Source organism: Ischnura elegans, chromosome 11, assembly GCF_921293095.1.
Source record: "Ischnura elegans chromosome 11, ioIscEleg1.1, whole genome shotgun sequence".
In the NCBI taxonomy this organism is placed as follows: Eukaryota; Metazoa; Arthropoda; class Insecta; order Odonata; family Coenagrionidae; genus Ischnura; species Ischnura elegans.
Window position 1 is genome coordinate 91,274,607 of NC_060256.1, and position 22,219 is coordinate 91,296,825.

Here is a 22,219-nt window from a genome sequence, read left to right on the forward strand (position 1 = left end):
ATATGATATGTAAAAAAGAAAAAAATTCAATAGCATGTCCCATGTTGAGATTCCATTGGAAAAATGTGAAATGTAATAGTAAATTAAGAAAAAAACTATGTACAACATGTTTTCAAGTTTAATCAATAAAATCATCAAAAAAAATAATAAGTGCATATGTATATCCTATTTCCATACTTAAAAGCTAGTGGTCGAAATAATGTGAAAAAATGGTGTTGAAGTAAATTTTAATAATTCATAGCATTTTTAGATTTGATCGCAAAATATATGGAGTAAAGAAAATAGGAAAACTTTTCTGTAAGTCACTTGAGAGTATCATTTTTATTGCTCAGTGAAAAAAATGGGAATGAGATAAACAAGATCAGTATGTCATCAAAAACGTGTCATTAGAACGAAATATGAAACAGGTGAAATGAGATGGAAAAGAGATACAAATCAAGTGGTGTTTTTATTTTGGAAATACATTGGAAAAAAGGTAAAATGCAATGACAGATTTAAAAAAATGTACACGATGTTTTTGCATGAAATCTAGTAAATCATTAAAGAAAATAATAAAGTAAAAATATACTGTTTCGAAAATTTTTAAGGTGGTTGTTGAAACAATGTGAAAAAATGGAAATAAAGTGAATTTTAGTTATTTATAGAATTTTTAGATATGGGTTGAAAATAAATGTAGTAACGAAAAAAGGCAAACTTTTCTGTCAATCACCACATAGTATCACTTTTTTTGCACAACGAATAAATGCCAAATGAGATATACAAAGGCAATATCTTAGCTAAACACATCTTCACAGCGACATTGGCAAAAAGGTTATCTGATATGGAAAAAAGAAAAAATAAAGTAGCATGTCCCATTTTGAGATTGCATTGGAAAAATGTTGAAGATATCCGGGACATGGTTCAAGTTTTTAGCTTTCCAAAATATCCTGAGTTGAAGAAGACGTGCATTTGGGCGATAAGAAGAAAAAATTTCACCCCTAGGAAAAACAGTAAGGTACCGTATTTCTCCGAATATAGTCCCCCCCCCCCTAATTTTGAGGCTTCAGTTTCGGAGAAAGTTAAAAAAATGTGTTTGAATATAGTCCCCCCCCTTACTTTTACCACAGGCATTTTTGGAAAAAAGGGGGGACTATATTCAGACATATATGGTATGTACCCTTTTCGCTGCAATTATTTGGATGTAATTTTAAGTAGAAGTGGCTTCGGGATGTTGATGCATGACTTCAGTACTGAAAATGGTGATTCAAATTATTGTAGCAGCAATTCATTTGAAAATTCTTGCATTTTAGTTGTCTTTTTTGTATTACCTAATTTGTTCGGCAAACGTGTGGTTAAAGGAAAAACTAGGAATAAGCAGCCAAGTTCATAGAATCGAATATTGTTTCTTAGCTTGCCCTATGGCGTGTTATACGTTGGCTTTCATCATTTCAAATTATCTTATGCTATAGTTTAAAATAAAAAAAATATTCTGGTATACAATTATTTACTAGATTTACGAGCCTAGTAATTTGATTTTTCATGCAGAAATACCAAAAATTGGACATGATGTGACCTAGTAAGTATGTATTGGCCAGTTCTCTTTTAAATAATTTTCTTTTCGAAAGAGAATAAGAGTAATTATTTCGCCAAATTAGATGTGGGTTAGAAGGGAAAATTGGAAATATTATTGTGATTGACTAAAGAAAATACATATTATCTGTATTGTATTTCTGTGGTTTTTTCTTTCCTGCCTCTTAAAATTTCTTGTGGTGATGACTTCATGCAAAGTAAGTATGAAATCAGAGGTGTGATCTAAGAGATATCATGTTTTATTTTACAAATGTTTATGATGGTGATTTGGCAGGACTTTCATATTTTTTAATAGGTTGATACATTTACTGCAGTGACCTAGAGACTTTTACTCATCCCAAATAATTTTTCAAATACTTTAGCGCCTGATATGGGTAAGTTTTAGTAGCTGAGACTGAACTATACGTTAATTTTTGCTTGCATTTTGATGAATTCAATCATAATAATAGCAGATGTGTCAGCAATCCTGTTTCATCGGCAATTTTTATTGAAAAAAATTATATTTTGTCAGGCTTTAGGGTAAGCTTTTCAATGCTCATGGGCTATGTGATGTCTTATTTAGTGTCAAAATTAATAAGAATTTACTCTTATTAATATCTCAAGGTTTCCAAGTAAGTACGAGCCACTAAAGAATGCTGCATGCTGGGGATGCATGAATTAGCCATAAGAATCTCATTTTTCGCAGAGTTATTTAAGTGGCCGAGTAAGTTTTTGTCAGTCGTGAGTTTTTCATGGTAATTAGAATTCATGATATAGTATTATTTACCTATTGAGAACTTACGACTCATAATGTTCTCTCCTGGCATCATGGCGTCGGTAGCTATCGATTGTGTTGCGTTCGATACATTTTCAATCGTGCCAGTTACGATATATCTAATTTTTGACCTAATCGATTGAGATTAGCCTGAGTGCTGTGTCCCTACGTGCTTCCTATTCTTTCGTACACGCTTCATAGCGGACATTGACTTGCTTCGTATGTGCTTCGTCGACAGGCCGTGAATGGATATTATCCATTGACGAAAAGTGACAGATCGGTATAGCATCCCCGTAGTCAATGGATACTATCTACATACGAATTAGATATTCTGTGCCGTCTGGGGTGTATATCAGACTCTAGCGCAATGACTGCCAGCATTGCACTGATTTAATTTATAATATAATTTCATAATATAAGAAATTAAAATTAAAATTATTACTTAATTTTAATAAGTATCTGAAGAAAAAAGAACAAAAAATATGTCAATGAAGGATTAATGTAAAACCTATGAATTTCAATATCAATGTTCATAGAATATGTAAACAAAAATTGGAAGAAAGGAATGAATTCAATTTATTGGGAAAGAGAATAACAAGTGATGGAAAAAGTAAGAAGGACATTATAAGTAGAATAGTACAGGTGAGGAGAGCATTCTACCAAAAGAAAGATCTGCTCACACTGGAAAGTTTAAGCATAGAAGCAAGGAAACAATTTATCCCAATTTAAATTATGCTTCAATACAACGTATGGAACAGGTAAAGATGGATGTGAAAGAGAAAAAAAATAAATGTAGATGAGAATAGATTAGCAGTCAGGAGAATATAGTGGAAAAATGCATCATACCATTCCCAGGATTGCTGACCAGTGATGATGAGCTTTAATTCAAATTTGATTAGAAAACAGTAATGAAAAAAGTTACCCTCATGTTCCATACTTGGGAAATGTACATCATTTAACAATATACGCACTTACTCATGGAAGAGGGACTTTAAAAGTTAAATTTTACTACCATTGGCCCATTGGCATAAGATCTTTGAAAGTATATCATCATATAAAAGTAAAGAACTGTCTTCAAACTTTGAGTTCAAATTTGAAAGGCATATTGTGATGAAGGAATAACAGGTGAGGCGATACTACAAAAATGGTTTGATCATCCTTTATATATCAACAGAATAAGTCTTTGAATTTCATGCCAATGACCTAAACATATGTTTCAGTAGAAGTAGAAATAAACTGAATTCATTCCTACCTATCCAAAGTAATAGTGTCCAGTTTTCAATGTCTTCACAATCCAGAGAAGAACTGTCTTTTACTCAGGTTTTCCTTTCCTCCCGGGGATGAGTTGCAGCTGTGAAGAGAAAAGTGAATATTATAGAAGGCATTATGGATTGCAGCACTGTAAAGACTGAACAAATAGCATTTAATGAACAAATACCTATATAATAGGTAGCCTATTAGAAAAATCATAGTAGATATTTTTTTACTAAAAAAATCATAACGCTAAGTCTTGAATGCTAAAAAAAATTGCAAAATTTTTCAGCCATTGTTTGTTATATACTGTCTGAAAAATTGGGGAAAATCTAAATAAACCATTCTAAGGTTTATAAGGCCTTTCATTTTTAAATTAATTTTGGTACCATTTCTTTAGCGCTATTTTCATCATTTTCTCAACTTTGTTCGTGGCCACTGACCTGAGGGAAATTTCTTTATTCATGTGATTTGTTTTCAGTAGGAACCTTTGATTGGTTGCAACCAATTCACCATTGATTACTCATTGTTTACCCTAGGAGTCAATTTCGACTCTTTTCATTGTCTTCATTCAAGGAACTCGTCACTTATGGACGTCATGTGTACCTTAACACATTCCGTGCTGACCGTTTTTTGAAGAAAATGCCCTGTGGCTGACTTTTTGGCAAAAATTTGTATTTTTTTATTACTATTTTAACGACGTGATCTTATGATTTGTGATGCCTGGTACATGTTTTCGCACTTTTTTTTTTAAATAACCCTTCATTTGTTAAAAATTTGAAATTTAAATTTTCAAAGTATCCGGTCAAACTTTTGATACCTTCCCGCAACACACCTACATGTTTCCCATATTTCTTTGCTCTTTGTCAGTACTGTAGCGAAAACCCGTTCAGACTTTATCAGTTTCTGGAAAAAAATAATGGAAATAATAATGCAGCAAACATTATTTTTATTATCTGGAAATGATACATTCAAATACGATTTTAAATGTTTTATTGCTCAAAAGAAAATATTGCGAGTATTACCAATATTTCCAGCAAAAGTGTTGCTCCCTATGGTGGAAAAATTATTATGAACGATATGATATCCTCTGGATAAGAGTTTATAATGATAAACATTGGTTTATAAATGAAAGGGAAAATTTGTATAAACGAAGAATTGTTGCAATGAAACATATTGTTTTACAAATCAAAAATTGACCAGCATTTTTAGAATAATTTTTCAGTTACTAAATACTTCGCATAAAATAATATCTTTTTAAATAAATATTGAAATAGAAAACATAAAAGATAAACATTAAAAAATAATTTTTTTCTGCTGGGTAAATAATTTTCTGCATCACAAATTCTTGTGATACTTCCGGAAACAGTCAAGACACAATCGAGGATCAGATAGGCAGGTGGGGCTATAATATGATGTATCCTGGTGGACATTCTTCTTGAAGCACTGCCTACATCTCTTCTGTTTTCGTCTTTTCTGTCTATCGTGTTTTTCATATAATCAGGGAAATGTCCTAATAAGCCTTTGGTTTTGGTTGAGGCAGGCTAGGATGACTATCTCCTCAAAGGGATCGAAGGTACAGATATTGTCATAAGAGATCCTATAACTGGAATTAGAAAGTTGATGAGAGGAATTTTTCAAAAATATTCTTTGAATAAAAATAACGGTTTAGCAATTTAGTAAGTTCAGTAGGTGGATTCCCAATTTTTAGTACCATTTGATGGATTTCCTTTCAATGGGAAAGTAAGACATCATTTGGTCCCAATGATCGAGGCCACAATTGTAATTGCTGTATTCAACCACCGCATGTGGCTTTCTCGGCGTGCACCCTCGTTTTTTCGTAGATTCGTTCATTTTTTGCACTGAATTCAGCGATGATTATCCGCACTTCCCTCTTATCCGTCCACCTTAGGATACCGATTTTATACTCATGAAAGGCCTCCACCACCTCACCTTTCTTTAATTCGCAGCAGAGCACCAAAAGAGGAATAACTTTCTTGCCTCTCCTCAGTGTCCCCGTCAAGTTAGGTTTCCCATTTGGATGGAGTCTAGAACTGGCTACACTGTTATAAAAGTTATCAATATAAAAGGATTAGCCTCAGTCTAAATGATCCTCCATCATTTCTTTACCATCTTCTCCGAATGCCCTTTTCCAGAAACTTCTGAGTTGGAGGACCTGTAGTGCCAAACCCTTTTGCTTCCGTCAACATATACAACTTTATTGCGTACCTATAGCGCTTTCCCCTCACATATTCACTATATCCCAGCCTAGCTCTCCAAGGAACCATAGACTATTCCAAACTTAGGTCACGTGAACAGGTCACAATTTTTTCCATTGATTCCTTGAATGCGTCTATATGGGGCTAATTTTGAATAATCAGTGGGCCAGAGGAGTGTTAGATTCAGAGAACGTAGATAGGTTCTTGTTGATTTGAAGGGCTTGGAGAATCGACATGAATTGATCAAGCGACTTCTCTCTCCTGAAGCAATGCAAGTCATATAAAGCTTTTCAATTATTGGAGATACGGGAGATTTGGATAATTCTAGCACGAAAAATAAGGCCAAAAAGTGGGGAAATTCTTCTTTGGTTAAATATTTCCATCTAGTAAATTTCCTTCAGGACACATATAGCCCATTTTATATCCTCGGATGTATATATCCTTGGACCGGATCAGTTTCTCTGAGTTCGGCGGCATGTAACTGGGTTAGCGGAAATTGTTCTCTTAGGCTTTTTTTTGTTGGGGAGGATGCCCAATAGAATGCTTGTGAGTATTTCGGATATTATGGAAAAAATCAAGTAATGAGTCTCTAATTCAAATGCTAGTGAACATAAGGATAGGGAAGTCAAGCTATTGTGCATGAAATGTAAATAGTAAAAATAAATTGCAATGTGGAACCAGGACTTTACTGAAGTTATTGTAAAATTTATACAAATATACTTATTATTTCATGCATAGCAGCAAATAAACATAGGGATAACTACAAATTTTGCCATGATGAAATCATAGCAAATAAAATTCCCTCGGAAACTTTAAAAGTATAAGAACGGAAGCATTTATTAATATCATAAGGATAAAAATACACATACCTTGAGTATGTCCGAAATTAGGCAACCAGCTAAGCAATTTACCACGATAGCGTTATTTGAAGTTAAAAATAAAAATTGCAACAAGGAAAAAATATTTGTATTCCTTCTTGTAAAAACCAATTAAATAAATACAATCTAATCATTGCGTTAAAAGTCATAAAGAAAGATAAAATACCTTGTAATAAAGTAATAACCAATCCTCGTCAAATGTAAAAGTATCTTTTTATTATTTCGCTTTGAATACTTGTAAAAGTTTTTTTTTAATGTATAAGAACAATTGTGAGAATATACAACTGTTTTCTGCATTATAAAATGAAAGTAATAAAAAAATACATTGTAAAAAGCCACCCCCTAAGACGTCCTTGCAGAGAAAAACCGGGTAAAATAGAAAAACACAGAAAAAATCGAAAAAAAATTTTTTTCGGAGCTTTCCGCACGGCAAACAGGCGAAGAGTGGTGACTGACCCTCTCCCATACCCTAACAGCAGTGGCTGGCGATCAGGGCGGAACATAACGCAAAAGGGAATCATGACGTAGCGTCTACGTCATCAGTCACTGGGTAGTGGCTGCCATGACGTAGACGCTACGTCATCAGCACGGAACGTGTTAATATCTTCCCAGACGGCACAGGAAGTTTTCGTACCTAAATACGAGGGTGGACAATCAAGATACAAAAATCGCGCTTAGGAAGTTACTTAGAAGGTTTTGTTTCTTTATTTCCTTTAATGACGAAAAAAGATGCAAGAGGACTGGCAAATTCATATGCATCGATAAAATTGTATCTCATCGATAAAACTGTATTCGGTCTGGGACTATTTTCTTTCGCGGGTGGTGCCATCTGGTGCCATCGTGCCATATCCTCCTAGAAAGATCACATGCCTTCACAAGCCGTTGGAGATGGCATGGTTTACGTCACGTCTCACCACATTTCAGGGATTTTTGTGGTTAAGTTTGTGAAAAATAGAGTGTCTGGTAATGGTGAAGTTTCCCTTATTCTTTAATTTCATTCTCTGGGCTTCAGAAACGTGTTTGTGAGATATTTTTGTTAAAAATGCCTTCCGTGTGTGTAATGTCGGGATGTAATGGAAACTCCTGGACATGGCTCAAGTTTTTAGCTTTCCAAAAGATCCTGAGTTGAAGAAGAAGTGCATTTGGGCGATAAGAAGAAAACATTTCACCCCTACGAAAAACTGTGAGGTATGTACTCTTTCTCGCTGTAATTATTTGGATGTAATTTTAAGTTAGAAGTGGCTTCGGGATGTTGATGCATCAACATCCCGAACTATTCAGTACTGAAGTACTATAGTACTATTCAGTACTAAAAATGGTGATTCAAAATATTGTAGCAGCAATTCTTTTGAAAATTCTTGCATTTTAGTTGTCTTTTTTGTATTAATTCATTCGGTAAACGTGTGGTTAAAGGAGAAACTATGAATAAGCTGCCAAGTTTATAGGATCGAGTATTGCTTCTTAGCTTGCCCTATGGCGTATTACACGTCGGCTTTCATCATTTCAAATTATCTTATGCTATAGTTTAAAACAATAAAAATATCAGGCATAAAAATATTTACTATATTTACGAGCCTAGTAATTTGATTTCTCATGCAGAAATACCAAAAATTGGAAATGATTTGACCTAATAAGTTACATGGTATTTTATTATTTATTAATTTTAGGTGTGTGAGCTTCACATCGCACCTTGTGATATCAGAAAATAATCTGTGGCCTTGGACGAGAAGACGAGGAGAAAATTCTTGCTGAATTGAAGGTGCCCAGATTGGAGGAAGGTACCATTGCTTCACTGTTACCTGTCGCCAAGAAGACAGACATTGTGGCAGAAGTGACATATTTGTGGATGTGGATTTGATTTGTGCAAGTTGGTGCAGTGATAGTGGACGTTCATCGGAGAAAGTATTGACGATAGTTTGTATGTATCGACCAGTCCTCTTTTAAATAATTTTCTATTCGAAAGAGAATAAGAGTAATTGTTTCGCTAAATTAGATGTGGGATAGAAGAGAATATTGGAAATATTATTGTGGTTGACAATAGAAAATACATAATATATGTATTGTATTTCTGTGGGTTTTTTCTTTCCTGCCTCTTTAAAATTTCTTGCGGTGGTGACTTCATGCAAAGTAAGTATAAAATCGGAGGTGTGATCTAAGAGATGCCATGTTTTATTTTACAAGTGTTTATGCTGGTGATTTGGCAGGACTTTCATATTTTTAATAGGTTGATACATTTACTGCAGTGACCTAGGGACTTTTACTCATACCAAATAATTTTTCAAATACTTTAGCGCCTGATATGGGTAAGTTTTAGTAGCTGAGACTGAACTATACGTTAATTTTTGCTTGCATTTTGATGAATTCGATCATACTAATAGCAGATGTGTCAGCAATCCTGTTTCATCGGCAATTTTTATTTAAAAATTTTATTTCGTCAGGCTTTAGGGTAAGCTTTTTAATGCTCGTGGGCTATGTGATGTCTTATTTAGTGTAAAAATTAATAAGAATTTACTCTCATTAACATCTCAAGGTTTCCAAGTAAGTACGAGCCACTTAACAATGCTGGATGCTGGGGGTGCGTGAATTAGCCATGAGAATCTCATTTTTCGCAGAGTTATTTAAGTGGCCGAGTAAGTTTTGTAAGTTCTCAATGGGTAAATAATACTATATCATGAATTCTAATTACCATGAAAAACTCACAACCGACAAAAACTTTGTCGGTCGTGAGTCTTTCATGGTAATTAGAATTCATGATATGGTGTTATTTACCTATTGAGAACTTACAATTCATAATGATTCGTATCAAGGTTCTCGCTACGGTTGGTAGCTATCGATTGTGTTGCGTTCGATACATTTTTCGATCGTGCGAGTTACGATATATCTAATTTCGACCTAATCGATTGAGATTAGCCTGAGTGCCGTGTTCCTGCGCGCTTCGTATCCAATCGTACGTGCTTAGTAGCGGACATTCACATGCTGCGTACGCGCTTCGTCGACAGGCCGCGAACGGAAATTATCCATTGACGAAAAGCGACGGAGCGGCATAGTATCCCCTTAGTCAATGGGTACTATGTACATACGAATTAGATACGGAGGGTTCTGTGCCGTCTGGGTTGGTTCATACCATGTGTTATTTGTGTGTAAACATGGATTTACGATTAAAAAGTATAAAAGCATAAACCCAAAGAATTGCCCAAAAAATAACACAGCTGAAAACATGAAGCAATGAACTGCCTAATCTCATTGAGGCCTGATTTCTTAATTTCTTCTTCATAGCCGAACACGGATTTCTTCATTTCACTTTTTGTTGTTCCGAAGACACGTTTTCCCTAAATTTCATACTGGAAAGAGAAGAAAAGATTTCTAGTCCATATGTCCAAAATTTGAAGAAGAACTCACATTCAGACTATGCTAATGTTTTGCTCACTAGATTATTAAAATTATAGATAGTTCAAAGGAAAATTTTACGCAACCATCCCTGTGATGATTGAGATTAATACTGGAAGAACAGAAGAATGCCCAAAATAAAAGAAATCAATATACCATTTTATATGCTACTATACTTTTGGTAAAATTTGAATCAATACATTGGGTTTTACACTATTTGAAGAAATATCAGGTCCATTATACAAAATTGCTAAGAGTGAATCAAATTACTTTTATAAGATTAAGACTTTGCATTAGTATTGAACTAAAAGTATACCCATGCACTGACTACCATATCTTTTGGACAAGCAAAATAAATAACAGCCATGCAAAATCACTGCCACCCTTAGGAAAAACAATCGAAAAAGCAAATGGCTTTGAGCACAAGTGAATTGATAATCACACTCGAAGGGTTGGGTTTACACTAAAGCAAAATTTGCTATAAAACAAGTCCCCAGCACATTCATATCTTGCTGTCCTGATATGTTTAACATTATAACAAAGAAATCAATATGTTAATGACAGAAATTTTGAGTCCAATTTCATTGATGTAAGAGATTAATTTAAGAAATTTTGATAATGACAAGCTTATGTTTTTAACTTACGCATAATTTCATCCCAAACTCTTAACTGGACGAATTGCTCATTCAATATATCCAAAGTATAAATGTAAATGTAACTTTATAAATGTAACACAGGGTTTATAACCTGTGTTACATTTATCAAGTTATAAAATAAGTGTAAAAGATGCTCAAATATAAATCGCATTAAGGCAAAATTTTCTCAGCAAATGAACACTGCTATTGCATGGAATTATGTACATGAATTAAGAGATTCACTCTCGCAGATGAGCTCCATGGCTCAAAATGCATCCACCAGGTTGCAGATGGTGGATCATCCTCTAGAGTCAATCAATGCCGGGACTTGGTGACGGGAGGCTGCCAACAATTACACCTCCCATTACCCGGGGGAGAGGGCAGCAGCTCATTCACATGAGTGAAGGTGGAGACCATGGTGGTCAGTACAGAGACACTCATTACACTATAAAGGCAAGCTTTTAAAATTTACTTCAACACCTGTAGTATTGCAATGTGGAAGGCAAGGGGAAACCACCACATTTTACTATTCCAAGGAGTCACAGCTACTCCAACTTTTAAATAATGAGATTTGATAGAATTATCTCAGGTAAAACATTCCTGAGGCAAACTAGTCCCCCATCCGGATCTCCAAGCAGGGAATACTTGAGAGGGTGTCATAGCTTTGTCACCATTTACAGTGACAAAGCTATGAAGGTAGTAACATGGAAAGTGAGACCATTAAGGACCTGTGGAAGGCTAAAAAACCTTTTGGAGTAATATATGGTAGTTTCCTTCATCAAAGAAAATGAAAGGCATCGATTGCAATACGTTACCCACCATTAGTGTATTCATAATATACAAATTATTAGGTTTTAGAAATACCAGTTTAGACGAATGGAAATGGTCAATTTTATCCTCATTTGAAAAAGGCCAGATTGGCACCCATGCGATGCCACTCCACGTGACGTCACAGGCACCTAGTTTCTATACGAGTAGATAGGAGTTTTACATCGTCTGAGATTACCAATGCATGCATGAGGCACAGAGCTCAGGGAAACATCTCTTAATAATCACCTATTAAAACTGCCTTAAGTCGGAAAGTTTCCTTCGTTTGATAAGGCATTATTAATCCTTATTTAAGCCAAGTGCTACCAGCTAGCAGGATACTCTGCTACCTGCTAGCATCCTGCGTCGTATCAGCGCTCAAGCCTCGCCCCAAGGTCACCTCATTTGCTGTAGTGGGAACCAGAACGACGTCACACGGAGTTTTCCCATCATTCCTACTTAGCCGTCGCGTTTCCGCGCACTTGAAAATTTTCACTTTTCATTTAATCGCAAAAAATAGATATCGTCATTTAAAAATCTAAAAATCTAAAAGTGTGAAATACTTACTCCAGGAGTAATAATCTTTCGATTTAGGCGATAAAAAAAATAATAGGAAACCATCCTATTGCAAAGATTGAACCTCAATGTGCTTGGAGTCAGCAAAATGAAGTGGTCTGAAGAGGAAGACTTTTGGAGTGGAAATGATAGGATAATGCACACAGGATCCTTAAACGGTAATGCTAGGGTTGGGATGTAAGTGAAAGGTTACTGTAGCACAATGAAGGGATAGTTATGGTAGCCTTAGAGACTAAGCTGGTAGATACAGCAGTGGCACAGGTTTATACGCTTACAATTGACTATGAAGATGAAGAAGTAGAAGAAGTCCATGAAGATATCACGGTAGTAATCATGCAGGTGAGGAGCAAAATAAAGCAGCAGTGCCTGAAATATATTTTTCCCGGGCATATGATACTGGAGAAATCTTCTTGGGTTTTACAATTGGTGAGTTGCTTGCAGGTTGACATTTCCTCTTCAACTGAAAAAACTTCAAACATATTACAGGCTACGATTAAGCACCACCTGGAACGTTTCCGTCTCAAGAGAATAGGAGTAGTGGCAGACATTCGTAGGGCTTTTCTGCAGATAAGTCTGGAAGAAAAGGACAGAGACTTTCTCAGATTTTTGTGGATAAACGAATGTGGCAAACTGCAAGTGTTGAGACATAGGCGAGTAGTGTTCGGAGTATCAAGTAGCCCATTCTTGCTTGGAGCAGTTATACAGTATCACCTGCAACATGATTTAGATCAGTGTGATTGTGAATCAGTATACAATAGACAGGTGGTGAAGAAACTGAAGGACAGTTTTTACGTGGACAATTGTGTGACCAGTGTAGCAGATGAGCAAGAAAGGAAGAAATTCACGGAAGAGGCCACAGCAGTCATGAACGATGGATGATTTCACCTCAGAGGGTGGGAGCACACAGACCCTGATGCACCTTCATCAGCTTCTGTATCCAATGTGTTGGGGATGTTATGGGACCGGAAAGAAGATACTTTACAGATAAGTATGAGCAGTTTTAACTCCCTGAATGTTGAAAGAATTACTAAGTGGATCATTTTGTCTGCCGCTCATAGAGTGTTCGATCCTCTTGGCTTTACATGTGGAGTGTCACTGCTTCCCAAGCTCCTACTGGAACAAACCTGGAAGTCTGGCATTGGCTGGAATCAGGAGGTGTATGAGGACTCACGGTTGCAGTTCCAGAAGTGGATGGGTGAGCTGTCATCCCTTGCACAACTCGGATTCCCGAGATGGCTCTCTGGCACCAATGGGAGAGAAAATTGGTCTTTTCATGTATTTTGTGATGCTATAGTCAATTAGCATATGCGGCTGTTGTTTTTCTATGAACAGAGACTCCAGAAGGTGTTCAAGTACAATTGGTTCAGACCAGGGCAAGGGTATCACCGATAGGCAAAATGAACAAGAGGTTTACAATTCCAAGATTGGAATTGCTTGCAGCCACAATTAGTGCCAGATTGTATTCACCTGTAGTGTCAGATTGTATTCACCTGTAGTGTCAGATTTAGGGATGCAAAATATTGAGACAATTTTTTGGAGTGACTCCACCACAGTGTTAGCCTGGATTGGGCGAGAGGAGTTTTGGGATGTTTTCGTCGGGAACAGGGTTAAAGAGATCCGTGAGCTGACTTTGGGACATTCATGGAGACATGTGCCTGGTAGTCTTAACCCCACTGACCTCCCCTCCAGGGGATGTTCCCCTAAGAAATTGTTAGCATCGAAATGGTGGGAGAGTCCTGATTGGTTGAAGGATTCACCTTGTATGTGTCCCAGTGAAAACATTTTTTATGATGAGGAGGAGATAAAAGTAAGGAAAAGGAAAAGTGTCACTTCCTCAATGATATGTAACTCGAGGGAAAGGGATTGGTACTATCGGCACTTTTCGAAGTATAAGCAAATTTTGTACATGATTGGTTGGATTTATCGTTTCATACACAATTGTAAATTAGGGAAAAGGCAACGGGTGAAAGGAGTTTTGACATGTGAGGAAATTTCAAATGCTGAAACCAAATTGTTAAGGCTTGTACAGCAAGATGCCTTCAATTGTGTTGATGATAAGAAATTGGAGAGCTTGTCGATGGTGATGGGTTGATATCGATGGTGATGGGTTGATATGATTGAGAACAAAGGTTTCTCATCGTGAGGATGACAGGGATTTTTGTTACCCTGTTGTTTTGCCATATCATCAACATGATGTAGTGTTCAGACTGATTTTGGATGTGCATAGGGAGTCATCACATGCAGGTGTACAATTAATGATATCCATTTTAAGGGAAAAATATTGGATATTGGGATCTCGTCGTCGCACAATAAGACAGGTGCTGGATCGGTGCCAAGTTTGTAAAAGACAGAGTTGGAAGCTCTACCCACTCCTCTACCCCTTGATCGCGTGCGTAATGCTAAGGTATTTGAACAAGTGGGGGTTGATTTGGCTGGGCCATTGCATGTGAAGGGAGTGGGAGGGAATTCCACCAAGTATGGGTTTGTTTATTTACTTGTGGAGTTTATTGGGCAGTACACTTAGAACTATTGTCATCTCGGTCTACAGATTGTTTCTTACAGGGGTTCCGTAGATTCATTTTAGAACAAGGTCGACCAAGTACTGTCTATAGTGACAATGGTACTAACTTTGTCGGGGCAGATAATGCATGTGGACGACTGGAGTGGAACAAAATTAGGGAATACAGCACTGCTCAAAGAATCAAATGGAAATTCAATCCGCCAACAGCATCATGGTGGGGTGGTTGGTGGGAGAGACTAATTGGTTTATTGAAACAATTGCTTCGACACATGCTAGGAATGGCATTTCTCACTTTTGAAGAACTACAGACTATTTTATGTGATTGTGAAGCAGTGATGCCCCTTAACTTATGTGCCTGAGTGCCCCTCAGATTTAATTCCTCTTACCCCCAATTTGTTTTTGAGAGAGGTAGAAGAAGTGGGTGTTCCTGATTTTGATTTGGTAGAGGCTTTTGACCTAAACAATAGACTGAGATATCGCCAAAGCCTTAGAGAAATACGGAGAAAAAGATTTCGCAATGAATATTTGCGACAGTTAAAATTGGCTGGAAAGAGTCAACCTCTTCATGCAATTAGGGTAGGAGAAGTAGTTTTAGTAGGAAGTGACAATAGCAAGCGTTTAGATCGGCCATTGGCCCGAGTGAGTGAGCTACCTGGACGAGATGGAACAACAAGATTGATTAGACTTAAATCTCAGAATGGTGAATCGTTGCGCCCAGTGCAGAGGGTTTATCCTCTTCAATTAGATTGCCCTAATAAGGACAATGTGAAGGGCACAACAAGCCAGCCGTTGAGAGACAAGTTAAAGTTAACTGAGGGTGAAACACGTAGTAATTCTGATAGACCAAAGGTGAAAATGGTTTGGAATGAGAGCAAAGAGACTTTATTGACACGAAAAGGCAGGCAAATAAAGGTGCCTGTAAGACTTGATTTATGAGCATGTTTCATTGTATTTTTGTATAATTTTATAAGTGTTCTGGTTTTGTTTGCTTGTAAGTCAGTTCCTAAGGTTTTATTTCAATGACTTAGGTGGGAGAATGTTATATGTTGCATCAGCCCCTACCGCTCTTCGATTGTTTTTTTTTCTGAACGGAGAGAGAGGGGGGCGACCAGCCAGAGGGACTGCGTAGTTGCTGAAGGGTAGCGTGGTAATGTGGTGCATGCTCCCACATGTGATCCATGTAATTTTCGTGTTGTGTATTAAAGGAAAACGTGGAAAGAACAGTGTTTGTGTTCATTTCATGACATTTGGCGACCGTGACAGGACTAGTAAGGATACTCAATGGAAAACATGGATAAGGCTAAGAAATCATGGAAGACATTGCGGAGTGCCTTCACGAGACTGTACAACGAGATCGACGGTGCTGTGAAAGCGGGAGGCAAAAACATTTTGGATATTCGAGCATCCCTGGAAATGTTAGAGAAGAGACAGGTCGAGTTATCGCTGTTAGACGATGTGATTTACAACGAACTGTTAGAAATGGAGAACGTGGGCCAAAAGGAATTGGACAATGAGATCTCGAGGGCAGAAGAGCATGCGATCCGTTTATTCAAGATAAAAGGAGCTGTCGCTAAATTGGAGGAAGATGACCGACCACAGGTAGTATTTCCAGATCCAGTTCGACTCGTAGCAATAAGCGCACGTTCAAACTCCCCCAATTGGAATTAAAAAAGTTTGGAGGTGAGTCGAAAGATTTTCTAACATTTTGGTCACAATTCAAGAAAATTGATGAGGACCCAACCATTGATGCGAGTGAGTGAGTTTGTCTTCATTTCACAACAAGGGGAGAGCGAAATAGGATTAGATAAGACTGAGAAATCAGTGGAGAATAGATGGAAAAATATCAAAAATGTGCTTCAGGAGTCTGCTAGATATGATCATGGGAGAAGAAAATTCATTAAGAAAAAGCCATGGATCACACATGAAGTCCTAGACCTCATTGAATAACTAAGAAAGTTTAAATATGCATGCGAAAATATGAAACAAAGGGGAGCGTGATGAACCTGTGCACAGATGCGGAAAGTAGGTACATATGTATCTACAGCCCGCTTCCACTTACCCTTGCAAGAGGGAGGGCCCATTTCAAGGAACAGAGTACAAGATGTCATTCCATCATGGAAAAGTATGAAAATATTTTAATTGAAATCGAAGACGAAGTGAAAATGGAGGAGCTATACAACAGAGGCAAACTCGGCTCAAAAATTATCGAAGAGGAAAGCGAAGGCTATGATTAAGCACCGCCTGGAATGTACCACTGTGAAAAATCAAGGGAGAAAGGCAGAAAATTAGTGTAAGCCAATCAGAAGAAACTTGTCTTTTGGTGCAAAACAGACCACTATATGTATATGTAATAAGGCACCATTTTTGGATTGCCACGCCCTGAGGATGATAGCAGAGATGGTCCCACACAGAAAATAAACATCTATTAGGTATCTAATAGATATCTACAGATAGATAAATAGTTATCTAATAGACATCTATCGTAGATATCTATTAGATATATTATTGTCAAAACAGCAGCATGTCTAATAGATATCTACTGTATATGTCTATTAGATATCTACTGTAGATGTCTATTAGATACCTACTGTAGATATCTATTAGATATCTACTTGTCTATGTTTTATACTTATCTATATCTATAAAAAAAAATTCTCATGCCTATGCTTGATGCATCGGGGCTCAGCTTAAAGCCACTGAGTGCGTCCACCGGGTTGCAGATGGTGGGTCGACCTTTAGATATAGAGGTTAGTTGCGAGATAAGCGAGTTCTCTCGTCGAGTAAGCAGTCGTGGACAAAAAGCGGCGGTGTTCTGAGGGGGTATTGGGCTACCCTTGGGTAAGGTAGACCATTTAAAAGATACCAAAACCTGCGAAGATACCGTGACTTGGCGACTGGAGGCCGCCAACAATTATGCCTCTCATCACCCGGGGGAGAGGGCAGCAGCTCTTCTTCACATGTGCGAAGGTGGAGACCATACTGGTCGGTACAGCGACACACATTCCACTACGGGCGTGGTAACATTTACTTTAACAGCTGTAGTACTGCGATGTGGAAAGCAACGGGAAACCACCACATTATCATCCCAAGGAGTTGCAGCTACTCCACTCAATTTATATAATGACATGATGGAATTCTCTCGGGTAAAATATTCCGGAGATAAACTAGTCCCCCATTTGGATCTCTGGGCGGGGACTACTCGAGAGGGTACGTCGGTCAAAGGTGATAGAATATTAAGGATAGGAACATGGAAAGTTAGATCACTTCATACCTGCGGTAAGCTAGAGAAATTGAAGGTGGAGATGCAAAGAATGAACCTCGATGTATTAGGCATCAGCGAAATGAAGTGGCCCCAGGAAGGAGACTTTTGGAGTGGAAGCTACAGAATGATGCACACGGGATCGCTAAATGGTAATGCTGGAGTAGGCATAATGCTTAGAAAGAGCGCCGGGATGCGTGTTAAAAGCTACCTGCAGTTTAATGAAAGGATAGTAATGGTGAAGATAGATACTAAACCCGTAGCTACTGTAGTGGTACAGGTTTACATGTCTACGTCAGTTTATGAAGATGAAGAAGTAGAAGATGTCTACCAAGATATAGCGGAAGTTATCAAGCAAGTAAGAGGGGAAGAAAATCTTATTATTTTAGGTGACTGGAACGCCGTCGTCGGCGAAGGTCAAGACGGAATAATAACTGGGAAATATGGGTTAGGTAACCGAAATGAAAGAGGAGAAAGGCTACTTGAATTATGCACTGAGCACAGGCTAGTGGTTGCCAACACTTTATTCCAAAACCCCCTGCGAAGAAGATACACGTGGAAAATGCCAGGAGACCTTAGAAGATTCCAAATCGACTACATTCTAGTGAAACAAAGATTCAGGAACCAGGTGAAGGACTGCAAAAATTATCCAGGAGCAGATATCGATAGTGACCATAACTTAGTTATGATGAAATGCCACCTAAAATTTAAAAAATTGAAGAAAGCCGTGAAAAACATATGGCAGGTTGAAAAATTGAAGGAGGTTCAGCATCAACTGGCTTTTAAAGAGGCTGTAGAAAAGAAAATAGGGGAGGATACGACAAAAAAACCAATGGAAGAGAGTTGTAAAACCATTAGAAGTGATCTGCAGGCAGCAGCTGAGGAAGTTCTTGGTAAAAGAAGAGTCGTTATGAAAAAAACCATGGATCACGCAGGAAGTATTAGATCTCATTGAAGAAAGAAGAAAATACAAGGCTACAAAAACAGAGGAAGGACAGAATTGTTACAAGAGGATAAGGAACGAAATTTGCTGGAAAGCGCGGAAGGCTAGAGAAGCGTGGATGAAAAGTATTTGTGAAGAAGTACAAAACAATCTTAAACATGGAAAAGTAGAGGCCCCCGTAAAGAGGGCGTAAGATGTAATACCGTTAGGGACAAAAACGGAGAACTCATGATTGAAAACGAAGAAAAAGGGAAGAGATGGAAGGAATATATCTGGAAGATCTGTACAAAGGAAGCAGCCTCAGAACGAATGCTATCGAAAACGAGAGGGAAGTGGATGCCGATGACATGGGAGCCCCAATTTTAAGATCGGAATTTGATGCGGCTGTAAGAGACCTCAGGATAAATAAAGCGTCTGGCATTGATGACATTCCTGCAGAACTAATTAAAAATTCAGGAGAGAAGACGTTGAACCAGCTATAAAAAATCATTAGTGAAATGTATTCGACAGGTGAGATACCAGAGGACTTTGAGAGGAACATTATAATCCCTATTCCTAAGAATAAAAGAGTGGAGAACTGCGAAGACTTAAGGACCATTAGTCTTACTTCACATACGTCGAAGATACTGACAAGGATCATCTATAGAAGAATGGAACGAAAAGCGGAAGAGTACTTGGATGAGGACCAATTTGGATTCAGAAAAAATAAAGGCACAAGGGAAGCAATATTGGCCCTAAGACTGCTCATAGAGAAGAGAATGGAAAAGAAAAAGCCAACGTTTGTTGCGTTTGTGGACTTAGAGAAAGCATTTGACAACGTGGATTGGGGCACAATGCTTGGAATCCTAAAGGAAATTGGGGTTCTTTATACTGACAGAAGAATGGTCCACAGTTTATACAAAAACCAAGTAGCGGTGATAAAATCAGGGCCCAGCTGTGAAGAAGCAAGAATTAGGAAAGGAGTGCGACAAGGCTGTTCATTGTCACCCGTAATTTTCAACGTTTACGTTGAGAAAGCCATTAATGAAATCAAAGAAAAGGCATTGGGAGTGAATATCCATGGAGAAAAAATTAGCATGCTAAGTTTTGCCGATGACACAGCCGTTATAGCAGAAACAGAGAGGGATTTGAAAAATATTCTGGTTAATATGGGTAGGGTAAGGGTAAATATCAACTTAAAGTAAGCACGAAGAAAACCAAGATATTAGTATGCAGCTGAAGAGAAGAAGTCAAGACTAACATTAAAATAGGGAAGCAAAAACTGATAGAGGTGGATGAATTCGGTTATTTGGGAAGCAAGATAAATAGTGACGGGAGAAGTAAGAAAGAAATTATCAGCAGAATAGCCCAGGCGAAGAGAGCATTCCACAAAAAGAGAGACCTGCTTACAGCGGGAAACTTAAATATGGAAGTAAAGAAACAATTTATAAGAACCTACATTTGGAGTATGCTCCTATACGGAAGTGAGGCATTGACAATGACCGCAGCAGAGAAAGCAAGGATAGAGGCCTTCCAAATGTGGTGCTACAGAAGAATGATGAAGAATAAATGGATTGACCGAGTTAGTAACGAGGAATTCCTAAGAAGAGTGGGAGAGAAGAGAAGCCTCATGAAAACCGCAATACGAAGACGGAACAACCTTATAGGCCACATCTTAAGACATGATGGCCTGATGAAGACAATCGTCGAAGGACAAGTGGAAGGCAAGAATGGAAAAGGAAGACCTCGAACAAAATATATGGAACAAGTGAAAAAGGATGTGAAAGAGAAGAAATACGTAGGTGTGAAAAGATTAGCTGATAGGAGAACAGAGTGGAGAGCTGCGTCAAACCAATCCTAGGATTGTTGACCAGTGATGATGATGATGATGATGCTTGCTGCAATTAACATAAGTGAAAAACTTGTCGCCGTATGATCAAAATGAAAACTACAAAATATACTGCTGTGAAATAGCATCGCTCCCAGGCCCCTCTAGTGAGAGCCGGATGCACTCACCACTAGACCTACTAATCCTGATGGTGAGATGGCGCTATTTTGGGATTATAAATCAATTGTTAAAAATATCGCTCTGAAATTAATTAATTACAGCCGAACTAAGGCCCATTCAATGGAACCATCATCAGTTTAGAAATGTGTTTGCCATTCAGAATGCCATAAAAAATAGGGCATTGAAAAAGGCAGAATAAGGTATGTGGTCTCCCCTTGTCAGTTAGGGGAGAGACAATCTTATGTAATTACAATAATTATGGTTATTAGTACTAATCACCTTAATTCTAATAGGGGAACGGCAGCAAAGGGAACTGCAGCTAGGGGGAACGGATGGTTGCTGACGTCATGCAGTTGGCATCGTTCAACGCATGGCATAATTTGTAAGTCCACCATTGCTCGAGTAAGGAACCAAAAAAATTGTCCCTCAATCAAATGTTACATCGCTTCCATAGCTCATGAATCGCATTTTAAAACACACTTTCGGAGATGCATCCAAAACCGCCCGTTGTCACCTGCACATCTAATAGATGTCTAATAGACATCTATTAGATATACATCTATCATAGATGAAAATAGATAATATATAGCTATCTATAGATATCTATTTTCCGTGTGGGGTAGATTGAAATACCAATGCCAACACATTGAAAATTCATTTATATGAGAGAGAGCATCTCAAAATCAGAATTTGACACTGCAATAAGAGAACTGAGAAAGAATAAGACCTCGTTATTACATGACATTACAGCAGAGCTAATCAAAAATGTAGGAGAAATGGTCTTAACTCAAATGCACAAAACTACCTGCATTATATGTACTCAACAGGAGATTTACCTTGAGACTTAGTGAAGATTCCCATTGGTGTAACTGGGAATATGCCTTGGGAGTGATGAAGGGGCCTGAAGGGAGGACCGGGACAATTTTTGAAAAATGACATTCCTAGAAATACATTTTACATCATTATGGCACTTATAATTTAGCTTTAGCCCTTTGAGTGCCAACCGATTTTCTAGGCACTATGCCAAAAGTGCCGAGGAATTTTTGCTGATTTTGCAGTAGGTTAGGGAAAACAATAAGGTCTCAAAAACAAGGAAAGGTATATGTTCAAAAACTTTAGGAAATCTTTACTAAATGTGGTTTCACCTTTTTATTATATTATTTGACAAATTTTTGGTAATATGAGTTAATTTTTATAATTTGAAGAAAATAGTTAATGTCAAAATAAAATGAATATTGACAATTGTATGATAAGTTAATTATCAGCATCTAAGAGTGACATTGCATGAAGGAGCGCTCCTGACACTTTTCACGAGAGATAGGAGGAGCGAGATAGCACTTCCAGGCACTCTAAGGGTTAAGCAGATGCAATTATTATTTGTCAAAACTAGGCAATACGTAGTTTTAAACAATTTTTCTTTTTTTCTGAGGCTT

The 22,219-nt window shown here is 37.5% G+C and overlaps 1 long non-coding RNA gene across 1 annotated transcript in view; it reads right to left on the reverse strand.

Annotated features, from left to right (window-relative positions):
• Window positions 1–2,121: 2,121 nt before the first annotated feature.
• Window positions 2,122–22,219, reverse strand: part of LOC124168142 — a 32,076-nt gene continuing 11,978 nt past the window's right edge. The window contains exon 3 of the long non-coding RNA XR_006866857.1: window positions 2,122–3,674. This is a non-coding gene — a long non-coding RNA (uncharacterized LOC124168142). The remainder of the gene's footprint in view (window positions 3,675–22,219) is intronic.